The sequence below is a fragment of the Hyperolius riggenbachi genome, chromosome 1, assembly GCF_040937935.1.
Source record: "Hyperolius riggenbachi isolate aHypRig1 chromosome 1, aHypRig1.pri, whole genome shotgun sequence".
NCBI classification, from domain to species: domain Eukaryota; kingdom Metazoa; phylum Chordata; class Amphibia; order Anura; family Hyperoliidae; genus Hyperolius; species Hyperolius riggenbachi.
The window spans coordinates 411,628,560-411,640,623 of record NC_090646.1 but is presented as its reverse complement, the minus strand read 5'-3'; the positions used below and the strand labels follow the sequence as shown (position 1 = coordinate 411,640,623).

The 12,064-nt window shown below is 42.1% G+C and overlaps 1 protein-coding gene across 3 annotated transcripts in view; it reads left to right on the top strand.

Moving 5' to 3' along the window:
- The window catches only part of KANK1 (KN motif and ankyrin repeat domains 1), a 233,116-nt gene that overhangs the window by 12,161 nt on the left and 208,891 nt on the right, over positions 1–12,064 (top strand). The gene's annotated exons all lie outside the window — the stretch shown is intronic.

Genomic DNA, 12,064 nt, shown 5'->3' with positions numbered 1-12,064 from the left:
GAACGCACTTGTACCCATACTGCACAGACCTGGGCCATACTTGTGCATGTGAGTAGGACCACACTTGTACACATACTGCACAGACCTGGGCCATACTTGTGCATGTGAGTAGGACCACACTTGTACACATACTGCACAGACCTGGGCCATACTTGTGCATGTGAGTAGGACTGCACTTTTACACGGACCGCCGAGGGTCCTGGCAAGCAGTGGCGGAGTGAAGGGAGACCGGAGAAGCCTCTGGATCATCCAGAGTCTTCCCTCTACCTTGGTAAGTATCTATCTAAGGTTTTTTTTTCACAGGTTTGCTTCAAGATACTTGGTGACTAGACACGTTGAATTAGATGGTAATTTTTACTTAGATGCAAAACAGAAGGTATTTGCAATAAATTAGCTGTAAATGAGCAACTGGGGTTTCTCGCAATGCATCATTTGCGAATATGCAGATCATCTCAACTTGCCCCTAGAAAGCAAGGCTGCACATCCAGAACCGCTGGTGTATGGTAAGCATGTAGCTAATATGTCTTAAAGAGCCACACCAATCGTACATGCATACAGCCTGTTTCAGAATTATTGGTCCTCATCAGTGCATGGTATGGATTGATATGGCTCTATGAGGTTGGGCCTGGACCAGTATTGAGGAATTACATTCTACATGGTTTATAGAGGGAGAGGTGGATTGCGCAGCCACACATCACTGAATCTATTCCTGGCACCAGGTTAAAGTGGATTCAAAAGTGGATTTCCACCATTTGTAATGTCTGCCCTGCTACACCTGTAATGTCTGCCCTGCTACACCATCTAGGCCCCCAGTACCTCTTCATATAGCTGAGAGCTTATTAATTAAAGGACACATCTGATGTGAAAATGGATAAAAAAATAATCCTATCTATCCTTCTCCTAAAACTGGCTTTGTTCTTTTTAGGTATCCCACAGTAATGAGTTATATTTAAAACTAGTTTTTACTGTTTCATTGCCTCTACTCAATGACACCTTCATTGAAGTATGTCAGAGCTCAAATCTATGAATTACATAGTTACATAGTTACATAGTTATTTTGGTTGAAAAAAGACATACGTCCATCGAGTTCAACCAGTATAAAGTACAACACCAGCCTGCTCCCTCACATATCCCTGTTGATCCAGAGGAAGGCGAAAAAACCCTTACAAGGCATGGTCCAATTAGCCCCTAAAGGGAAAAATTCCTTCCCGACTCCAGATGGCAATCAGATAAAATCCCTGGATCAACATCATTAGGCATTACCTAGTAATTGTAGCCATGGATGTCTTTCAACGCAAGGAAAGCATCTAAGCCCCCTTTAAATGCAGGTATAGAGTTTGCCATAACGACTTCCTGTGGCAATGCATTCCACATCTTAATCACTCTTACTGTAAAGAACCCTTTCCTAAATAAATGGTTAAAACGTTTTTCCTCCATGCGCAGATCATGTCCTCTAGTCCTTTGAGAAGGCCTAGGGACAAAAAGCTCATCCGCCAAGGTATTATATTGCCCTCTGATGTATTTATACATGTTAATTAGATCCCCTCTAAGGCGTCTTTTCTCTAGACTAAATAAACCCAGTTTATCTAACCTTTCTCGATAAGTGAGACCTTCCATCCCACGCATCAATTTTGTTGCTCGTCTCTGCACCTGCTCTAAAACTGCAATATCTTTTTTGTAATGTGGTGCCCAGAACTGAATTCCATATTCCAGATGTGGCCTTACTAGAGAGTTAAACAGGGGCAATATTATGCTAGCATCTCGAGTTTTTATTTCCCTTTTAATGCATCCCAAAATTTTGTTAGCTTTAGCTGCAGCTGCTTGGCATTGAGTACGATTATTTAACTTGTTGTCAATGAGTACTCCTAAGTCCTTCTCCAAGTTTGATGTCCCCAACTGTATCCCATTTATTTTGTATGGTGCTAGACCATTAGTACGTCCAAAATGCATGACCTTACATTTGTCAACATTGAATTTCATCTGCCATGTATGTGCCCATATAGCCATCCTATCCAGATCCTGTTGCAATATGACACTATCTTCCTGAGAGTTGATGATTCTGCACAATTTTGTATCATCTGCAAAAATAGCAACATTGCTCACTACTGCATCTACTAGGTCATTAATAAATAAATTGAAGAGCAATGGACCCAGAACAGACCCCTGTGGGACCCCACTGCTAACAGTCTCCCATTTTGAGTACGATCCATTGACCACAACTCTTTGTTTTCTGTCCATTAGCCAGTTCCCTATCCATGAACACAGACTCTTCCCCAGTCCTTGCATCCTCAACTTTTGCACCAGACTTTTGTGGGGAACAGTGTCGAAGGCCTTTGCAAAGTCCAAGTATATAACATCTACAGCATTCCCAATATCCATATTAGCATTCACTACCTCATAAAAGCTGAGCATGTTAGTCAAACAGGACCTGTCTTTAGTAAACCCATGTTGATGCTGAGAAATAAGATTATTTTCTACTATGAAGTCATGTATAGTATCTCTTAGTAACCCCTCAAATAGTTTGCATACAACTGATGTTAAACTTACAGGTCTATAATTTCCTGGATCAGATTTTTTGCCCTTCTTAAATAATGGGAAAACGTGGGCTGTACGCCAATCCACTGGGACTCTGCCAGTTGCAAGAGAGTCACAAAAGATAAGATAAAGGGGTTTATCTATAACTGAACTTAATTCCCTTAGGACCCGAGGATGCATGCCATCCGGGTCAGGTGCCTTGTCTATTTTTAATTTATTTAGTCTTGCCTTCACTTCTTCCTGCGTTAAGTATTTAATATTACAGTTAGAAGATTGAGACTCTTCCGCCTCTGTAGTTTGCAACAGTGCTGTTTCTTTTGTGAAGACAGAAGCAAAGAAAGCATTTAATAACTCTGCCTTACCTTGGTCATCCACCATTGAGTTCCCATCCTCATCCTTTAGGAGTCCTATACAGTCAACCTTTCTTTTTTTAGAGTTAATGTACTTGTAAAACTTTTTTGGGTTAGATTTGATATCCTTAGCGATTTGTTTTTCAGCTTCAATCTTTGCCTGCCTAATTTCTTTTTTACAATTTTTATTGCACTCCTTATAATTGCTTAGTGCAGCCTCGGTCCCCTCCTGTTTTAAGACCTTATAGGCATTCTTTTTCCTCTTCATTTTATCTTTAACCTTTCTATTCATCCATAGAGGCCTTTTTTTATTCCTAGACATTTTGTTTCCATATGGGATATACATACTGCAGTATTGATTGAGTATAAGTTTAAATGCTTGCCATTTCCCTTCAGTGTCTTCCCATTGTAGTACATTATCCCAGTTCACCAAACTTAGTGCCTGCCTAATTTGAGTGAACTTTGCTTTTCTAAAATTCATAGTTTTAGTGGTCCCGCTGCCCCGTGGCCGATCAGTCACCAGATCAAAGGTTATCATGTTGTGATCACTATTTCCCAAATGTTCTTGAACCTGCACATTTGATACATTATCTGGTCTATTAGAAATGATCAGATCCAGTAACGCATGCCCCCTAGTTGGTTCAGTTACCATTTGAGTCAAGTAATTGTCCTGTAGTGCTGCCAGAAATCTGCTGCTTTTACCAGAATGGGTAGCCTCAATACTCCAGTCAATGTCTGGAAGTTGAAGTCGCCCATAATTATGACCTCATTTTTACCTGCAGCTTTTTCAATCTGCTGTAGTAATTGCAGTTCTGCAGCTTCATTAATAAGAGGTGGCCTGTAGCATACCCTAATAAGCAATTGGCAACTTTTATTTCCACCATGAATATTTACCCAAACGGACTCCACATCTTCGCAATCTTCCTCCATCTCATCGTTGAGGACAGCTGTAAGAGAATTCTTAACAAAGAGACAAACCCCTCCACCTTTTTTCCCTGTTCTATCCCTCCTAAACACTTTGGCCTCAATTCACTAAGCTTTATCAAACACTTTATCAAACATTTGATAATTTACCTCATGGGTAAAATATAATTTTGAATTCACCAAGGTGTTATATATTTATTGAATGTTTTATCGATAAAACGTTCAATAATTCTATAACACCTTACTGAATTAAACATTAGATTTTACCCATGAGGTAAATTATCAAATGTTTGATAAAGTGTTTGATAAAGCTTAGTGAATTGAGGCCATTGTATCCTTTTAAATTAGCTATCCAGTCATGGCTTTCATCCATCCATGTCTCGGTTATTCCCACAATGTCATAGCCTTTGTCATTCAGAATGAACTCTAGTTCGTCTATTTTATTTGCAAGGCTCCGAGCATTGGTTACCATGCACTTTATTTTTTTACCACCACATTTACCAATTTTGTTTACATGAAATTGGCTACTTTAATTTTTACCAACCTCCTTAATCTTTACACTGTCCCCACCCCCCTCTCCACCCTCCATAATGATAGGTTCCCACTGTATTTTTACCTCATCTTGTCTACGTATTGAGACTTTATCCTCCCGCCTATTGATCCTGTTTATCTCTTTCCTTCTCTCGGAAGCCATTTACTGACAGGAGAGTGTTTTAGGGCTGTAATTCCTTATCAGTGAGGGCTATGCTATAGTCTGACCCGGGCAGAAACTGTCACTTGCATACCTGATCACTGATCTCATCATGTCACCTGTCACCCCTGTTGTTCTTTAATACACTACTCTCAAATAATGGCTTGTAAAAATGAACATCTCTGTGATGAATGAAAATCTTACCGTATTCATTTTTTTCATTAGTTTGATGAATCAGTTGCCATGCCTCTGTGGCATTCAGTAATATGGGCACTTGGAAAGCTTGGCAGCCACACAGGAGATCTCCTTTGCTAAAGAGCTTACTTTAGTATGAACTATTCATTCGCTTAGCAGTAGCATTTGTGTTGGAGCTGTTAGTGCCAGAATAGTTATCTTTCCAAATGCTTTCAGGAGGAGTCTAGATAGCGTGGCTGTTGGAAACATTTGCTAGCTGTCGCTCTGCACTCTAGATAGTGACACTTCCTAAGCTTTTTCCTGTTAAAAGTCTGTTCAGATATTACAATGTTGTCTGTAGATTGCATGCAGCCCTGGTGGAATTCTAGAATGTAGCTTGTGCTTTGGATTGATACTGATTTTGATTTAATCCAGGGTAAATGCATGAAGTCATAATCGCTTATGCCATGCTTCCTGACACTGTTATCTCTAAACTTTTTTTTTTTCTGTAGTTTGTTTTGTTTTTGGGACAGATTTCATTTTGTTTCCTGCTGTGATATGGACCTGACAAAGTTTGAATTTCATTTAATTTACTTTACGCCTTAAAGCGGATCCGAGATGAAAAGCTAACTATAACAAGTAACTTGTCTATATATCATATCTAAAGTCTAGATAGTTTACACAGCAAATCTAGCTGCAAACAGCTTTAATAGAATATGATTATTTCTTCCTGTGATATGACAGCAGCCATGTTGTTTGTAAACATTACACAGAGGCAGGCTTATCTGCATTTTGAGCACTCAGCCTGTGAAAAAAACCTAACCCCCCCCCCCCCCTCCTCCTCTCCCCTCCCCTCTGCCTCTGAAATCTCTGGCTAGTAATACCTCCCCCTCCTCCTGCCCAGATTGCGCTCCCATGAGCCCTTGCTACTGTCTGAAAATGCATTGGCTCTTTGAAAACCTGTGGGTGTGGCTTGTTTAGTTTATAGGGAATTAGAGTATTAAAACAAAAACAAAGTATTTGGCTTGAGGAATGCCCTATAAACAATAGGAAAGTAACACAATTATGCAATGAGTAAAAGTTCATAATGGATCCACTTTAAAGGGATCCTGTGGTAACCCTAAATAAACTTCACACAAGTTCCATGGTGGTCATTGTGAGCTTGGCATGGATGATGTGGCAAGCTCCGCCTCTCTCCAACCACATTGTAATGTTACGGTGACATACACTGTATTGACTTTTCCAGTTCTTTACCACGCAGATTCAATCGCTCATTGCTTCAACACCTCAGATTAATTGATTTTTTAATAATTTTTGAACTACTCTTTATCAGACAAAACAGAACAATTTTGTTGATTGCGAGTGGGGCAGGAGTGAGCAGTGGTCAACTGGCCTTAGCGTTGCATTGCATTAAACAGTGCAATGCTGTGGTTCATTTGACTCTTAAGTAGATGTCCTGCTGATCTGTGTGTAGTAGAAATCAAGCCCCCTCTGATCAGATTCAGATAGGAGAGGGATTGTTTTGCCACACTGGGTGGCAATGTATAAGTGTGTGGCTCGGTTTTCTCCTCACCCACGTACCCTTCATCTTGTCTATCGATACTGGAGATGGCAAAGATTGGCAGAGAGTGATGCCAATAACGCGGACAGAGAGGAATGAAGGTATCCACGGTATCCAGGTCCAGCTCAGTGTGGCCATGCTGATGGTCAGAATTGCATGGATCTTGACACCTGGGGATACTAGCAGCTGTGGAGTCGGTACAACTCTGACTCCTCAGTTTATGAAACAGACTCAAAGTACCCAGAATGACTTCGACTCCTTAGTATAATACTTACCAGGGCTGTGGATTTTGTACACAAATCATCCAACTCAGACTCCTCAGTTTATGAAATCTCCGACTCCAACTCCGGGTACCCAAAATTGCTCCGACTCATCTACCTCAACTCTTGACTCCACAGCCCTGGAGGATAGTCCACTGTACTTACACAGAGCAGGTAGCAGACCGCACAGTCATTTTTGGTCAGTTAAAGACCCACAATTTTACAATTGCATTTCACCAAAAAATGCATTAAAATTTAGATTGCAGTATAAAAATCTGCTCTGCCAACCTGATAAAGCCCCTCTCCAATCTCTTTCCATTGCATCCAACCGGTGGATGGTACAGCGGATCCAATAATTTTCACGTTAGTTTGTGTTCGTCATATCATAGGCAGCGCGGTGGTGGATAGCCCTCTCTCCATGCAGCGCTGAGTCCCTGCTTTGTATCCCAGGGCATTATGCAACAAGTTTGTAGACTAAATTATGACTAGACTATGATGGACAAATTACTTTGGTAGGGATTAGATTGGGAGCCGCTCTGGTGGACAGAGACTCCTGTGTATACTTTGGACAGTGCTGCGAAAGATGTCAGCACTATATAAATAATAGTATTGGGAGCTCACCAGGCTGTCTTGGCAACTTCCTTGGCACTGCACACGTTCTGTTTGACTTCTGTAGCGATCAAGTCATGCACCACAAAATTTCTGCAGCAGGAGTTTTGGCAACGCGATCCAGCGCCAAGCTTGTGGTGTGTACAGTGGCTGACAAAGCCAACATTGGGCCCCTGTACTGAATAAATGAAGGGGCCCTATGTGAGTGGCCATAATCATATTAGATTACGGTTGGATCCAAATAATGTCGATAACATAAAAGTACGAAATCTAGGTTACATTTTGTATGCACTGTGTTGATGTAGCACACATTTCATGCTGGTGTATGACTGGGGCACTAGCAAAGAGAAATACACAGTCTTAAGAGCCTACAGAATAATCATGCCCTAACTGTAGTGCTGCTGCATGGGCTCTATAGGGCATGGCCCTGTGTGGCTGCATGGCCTGCATGAGCCTTTGTCCACCTGAGTGTGTATCAGCCTCATTGGGGGCAATGGAGAATGCATTTTCCTGAGCAGCACCACCAGAAATGCCTTGCAGTGTAATCTACCCTCTGGTCCAATTGTAGTAGTTGTAGAACTCATCAGCTATTCTACCCAATTAGAAGCCCTGTAGTTACTAGATATAAGCATAGACGCACCTGCTATCCATTGAGGTTAGAACACATCTATGTGCATCATCATTTAAATAAGTAATGCCAAGGTGAAAACTTCCATTACGCCTTTTTAAAACGACCATTATTTATTTATTTTAGCCTTCCTTCTCAGATAGAACAAATCTGTTTATTCTTTGCTTCTATTGCATTACAGCATTCTGACCCTTGGAAAAATAGGAGTATTGTTATACCTCCAGGAGGGCACTATTGATCTTTTAATATGCCCAGGATGAGTTATTTTTTTCATTACTTGATTAAAATGGTGATAGTGCACTATGCGCAGGATGTGGAAAGCAAACAATGGGATCATTGTCTGAGCTTGAACTGAATTGTCAGCTATGTACAAATGTTATTGGCACTATATATTCTGCCACTGCGGGGTGTAATGAATTCATGAGAACTGAATGAACCCGACTGTTTAATCTTTGAGGAAGCGGGTTTGTGAGTTGCAGCAGTGCTGCTAATGGACTGGATTATGTAATGGCTGTGTTCTGCTCACCAGTCTCCACGTTAATAAGGCTGGAGGGCACTTTTGGGGGGGCTTAGCTCTTCCTTGAACGGAGCCATGTCATTGTGAGGTGGGAAAATTCTTTTCTTCACATTGTAATAGAGACTTATGAATGTTATGCGGAGCAGGCTGCTGATGTTTGCATTTTATGAATGGGGCATGGAGTGGGATTAGTCAAGCCTGTTAGTTCATCTCTTATTAGAGATGATGTTGGGAAAAAGAATGTGTAGAGGCTATGAGCATGCAGGTTATTTGTGACCTTCCTCCTCTGTCTTATTCATTTAGTTACACATAAGTGATTTGCACTTTTGCCCAGCTGTTAAAGGGTTATGGCACTTCAGTACAACATTTTGCATAACCTATATGATCACTATACTCAACTGATTTAAGAATGCCATGAAATCTTTTAACTTCCCTCAGTTGTCAGAACTTTTTCGGAAACTTGCTGGTAACCATGGCAACAGTATAGTCCCATCTCACTCTTTGTCTCAATGGTTTATAAGTCTATACAAAGCCGGAAGTAAAATTCTCTGCATCCCTTTTCTCTCCCGCTGCTCCCTTGACTCTACTGCAATGGCACAGTTGCTGCACAGGGAGGAGAGATCCTGTACAATTGAAGGGATGCTGAATCTGCATGCTCATGGTTAAAGGTAATCTCTCCCATCTGCACACCAGCTGAGATCTGTACAGCTTTCACAGATGAACATGCTGAGCTGCAGAACAGTGGCTTGGGACACACCAGCAGTCTTATGGCCCATACTACAATTGTCGCCGCAACCACGTGGCACGCGCGTGTTGCGGCGACAGGTTGCCCATGAGTATGAGGTGCGCACCCTGAACCGTCGCTCGTCGCTGCTGTCGCCAGGCGGTTGGCGTGGTCAATCGCATAGCGACAGTTGCCGCCGCAACTTCGCTGCAACTGTCGCTAGTCCGCGTGTGTATGCGGACTAGCGACAGCAACCAATTGAGAATACACGACGCTTCCGGCGGGAGGGAGGAACGTCGGCAACAGCTTCCGTCGCTTCACTGATCCCTGTTCCGCGTGAGTATGCGGAGGGACCTGGCGACGAACTGTCGCGCACTCGCCCCCTTGTGCTAGCGACAGGCTTCAGAAGTAGCCTGTAAGTATGGGCCATTACTCCTAACGGGAGTCGCACTTTGGGGTGATATGCCGAGACAGGGCACATTGGCGGGAGACCCCGGGGCATGGCACTTTACCATACACTGGTGACTGCAGCAGATGCATCTTTATTAATATCTATCCAACCTCCAGCTGAACTACTAAAGTCTGTGCAACACGGGTGATTCCCTGTAAATCTTGGAACACACGTGCAATTTAGATTAGACAATATTACCACTTTCATGTTGTACAAGAACAACCCTATATCTCTACAGTCAGTGGAGCTCATTTATTATTAAAACAGATGCAAAGAAACCTGGAAAAAGTGTTAAAGAGACACTGAAGCGGAAAAAAAAAAGATATAATGAATTTGTTGTGTACTATGAATAATTATTAGAAGTTTAGCAGCAAAGAAAATATTCCCATATTTTTATTTTCAGGTATATAGTGTTTTTTCTAACATTGCATCATTCTATAATATGTCCAGATTACACAACACTCAGCATTCAAAATGATTCTTTCAGAGCAGTCTGTGAACTAATGACCTCTCCTTTGGCAGAGAAAAAGTAAATAGTTCAATAACACTTGAGATAATAAAAGTCAGATAACAGCCCTCTCCACGCAGAGCTTAATTGCTTTTTTGCATAGAGATAACTGGAGTTTCTTAACTCTTCCTGTACTGGAAACAATTAGACTGATGTATCTGATCTTAATGTTTTATTTCTTAGCTGTACTACACATACAAATCATAATATCATCATTTTTTTTTCGCTTAAGTGTCTTTAAGCTGAGTACACACATGCGATAACTGTGGCCCGTCGGGGATGGTGAAACGATCCCTTGGGCAACAATTTGGGGACTAATCCTGCATAGACGCATCTCTAGCCTTTAGGCCAATGATGTGTTCTGTTGCTGTGGAGGGACGACAATTGGTGCATGAGAAGGGCGGGGGAGCAGAAATAACATTGCAATTGCTCAGCCGTTAGGGGTCATTAAGGATTCTGCCAGAAGGATCCTTAATAAGACCCGACACCTGAGCAGGATCGATCAGTGGCTGCTGTACACACCAAACGATTATGGTCTTAAATGATCATTATTGGGGATGGCGGAACAATCCCTCGGGCATCAATTTGGAGACCAATGCTGCATAGACGCATCTCTAGCTTTCAGGCTAGCTATGTGTTCAGTTGCTATGAAGGGGAGTGGAGGGGCAATAATTGGTGCACGAGAGCACGGATTCCTGAGGGTGGGGGAGCAGAAATAACATTGCAATTGCTCAGCCGTCAGGGGTCATTAAGGATTCAGCCAGAAGGATCCTTAATAAGCCCCGACACCTGAGCAGGATCGATCAGTAGCCACTATATACGTAAACGATTGTGACCTGAATCGCTCATTCTTGGCAATTTTGGCAAACCAGTATTGCATGTGTGTACGTGACTTTAGAGTAGCCAATTAGAATATTTCCTTAATTTAACAGCTGAATCCTGATTAGTGGCTGCAGTAACTGCTTCACTTTTGGTCTACCTTTCTTTGAATTTATCTTGATAAATCAGCCTCTATGAATGTCGGTCTGTAAGTGTCAATCTAAATCTGTCAGTGTCTGCCAGTCAGTGAATGTCTGTAGAGCCATTTTATCAATACTCGATTCATAAACAGCAGTGCGATAAAAAAATCTTGTCGGGAAAATACCGCACTCTGTATTTTCCCGGTCTGTGTGCTAATTCATAAAGATTTCCCCAGCTGCCCTTGGAGGTCGGTAAATTACCACAGCCCATTGAGCGGTAGAGTAGAGCAGTGTCTCGATTCTCTCTTTGCCCTGCAGAAATGAATCACACAGACGGCTCTCTCTGGCTCTCTCCACTGATGACTCAGACAGACGAGTCACACAGTCTTTCCCTGCCTGCTGAAATGATTCACACAGAGGGCTCTCTGGCTCTCTCCACAGATGAATCAAACAGACTTCGGCTCTCTGCACTTTGCATTCTTCAGAGCTGTCCGTAACTTGTTAAGACCTCACCAGAGGTGTCGGTAACTACCACCAGGCTTACCGCTTGTTGCAGGCTTTATGAATTGACATTTGCTGACAATTTACTGACGTGTTGTCGGTAACTGCAGCCAAGTCGGTAATTTATCTCCCTGGTCGGTAATGTCAGCTTTTCATGCGGTAACGGCCTTTATGAATTGACATTTTGCTAAGTGGTAGGTAAAGTCTGCTGTTTTCAGCATTACCGCATGAGGTAATGCTTTATGAATCGAGGCCATTGTGTTAATAAATCACCTCCTGTTTGTCCCCTGTAGTGAATGTCAGTGTGTACCAGTCAAAGGGCTCATTTCACAAAGAATGTGAGTTATGAATAAATCTATGTAAACTGAGCCCAAAGTGTGTTTCACAGTCAGTGTATGTCTGTCAAGTGTGTAAAAGAAAAAAGATACCTTCAGATGTTGCCAATCTGCTAGAAGAAGCTCCTCTTCATGTCCAGGTCATCACCGTCCATCTCTTGGTCCATCATCCCATCTGATCAGCTGCACAAAACTGGACTTCTAAAAATGAAAAACAATAAAATTTTATACCAAAACAAATAGATGCAAAGACAAAAACATAAAACCATTCAAAATATATATATTTTTACCATGTGCTCCAGGCTGCGGCGCAGGAGCTGCCAGGGTTCCAGGGACC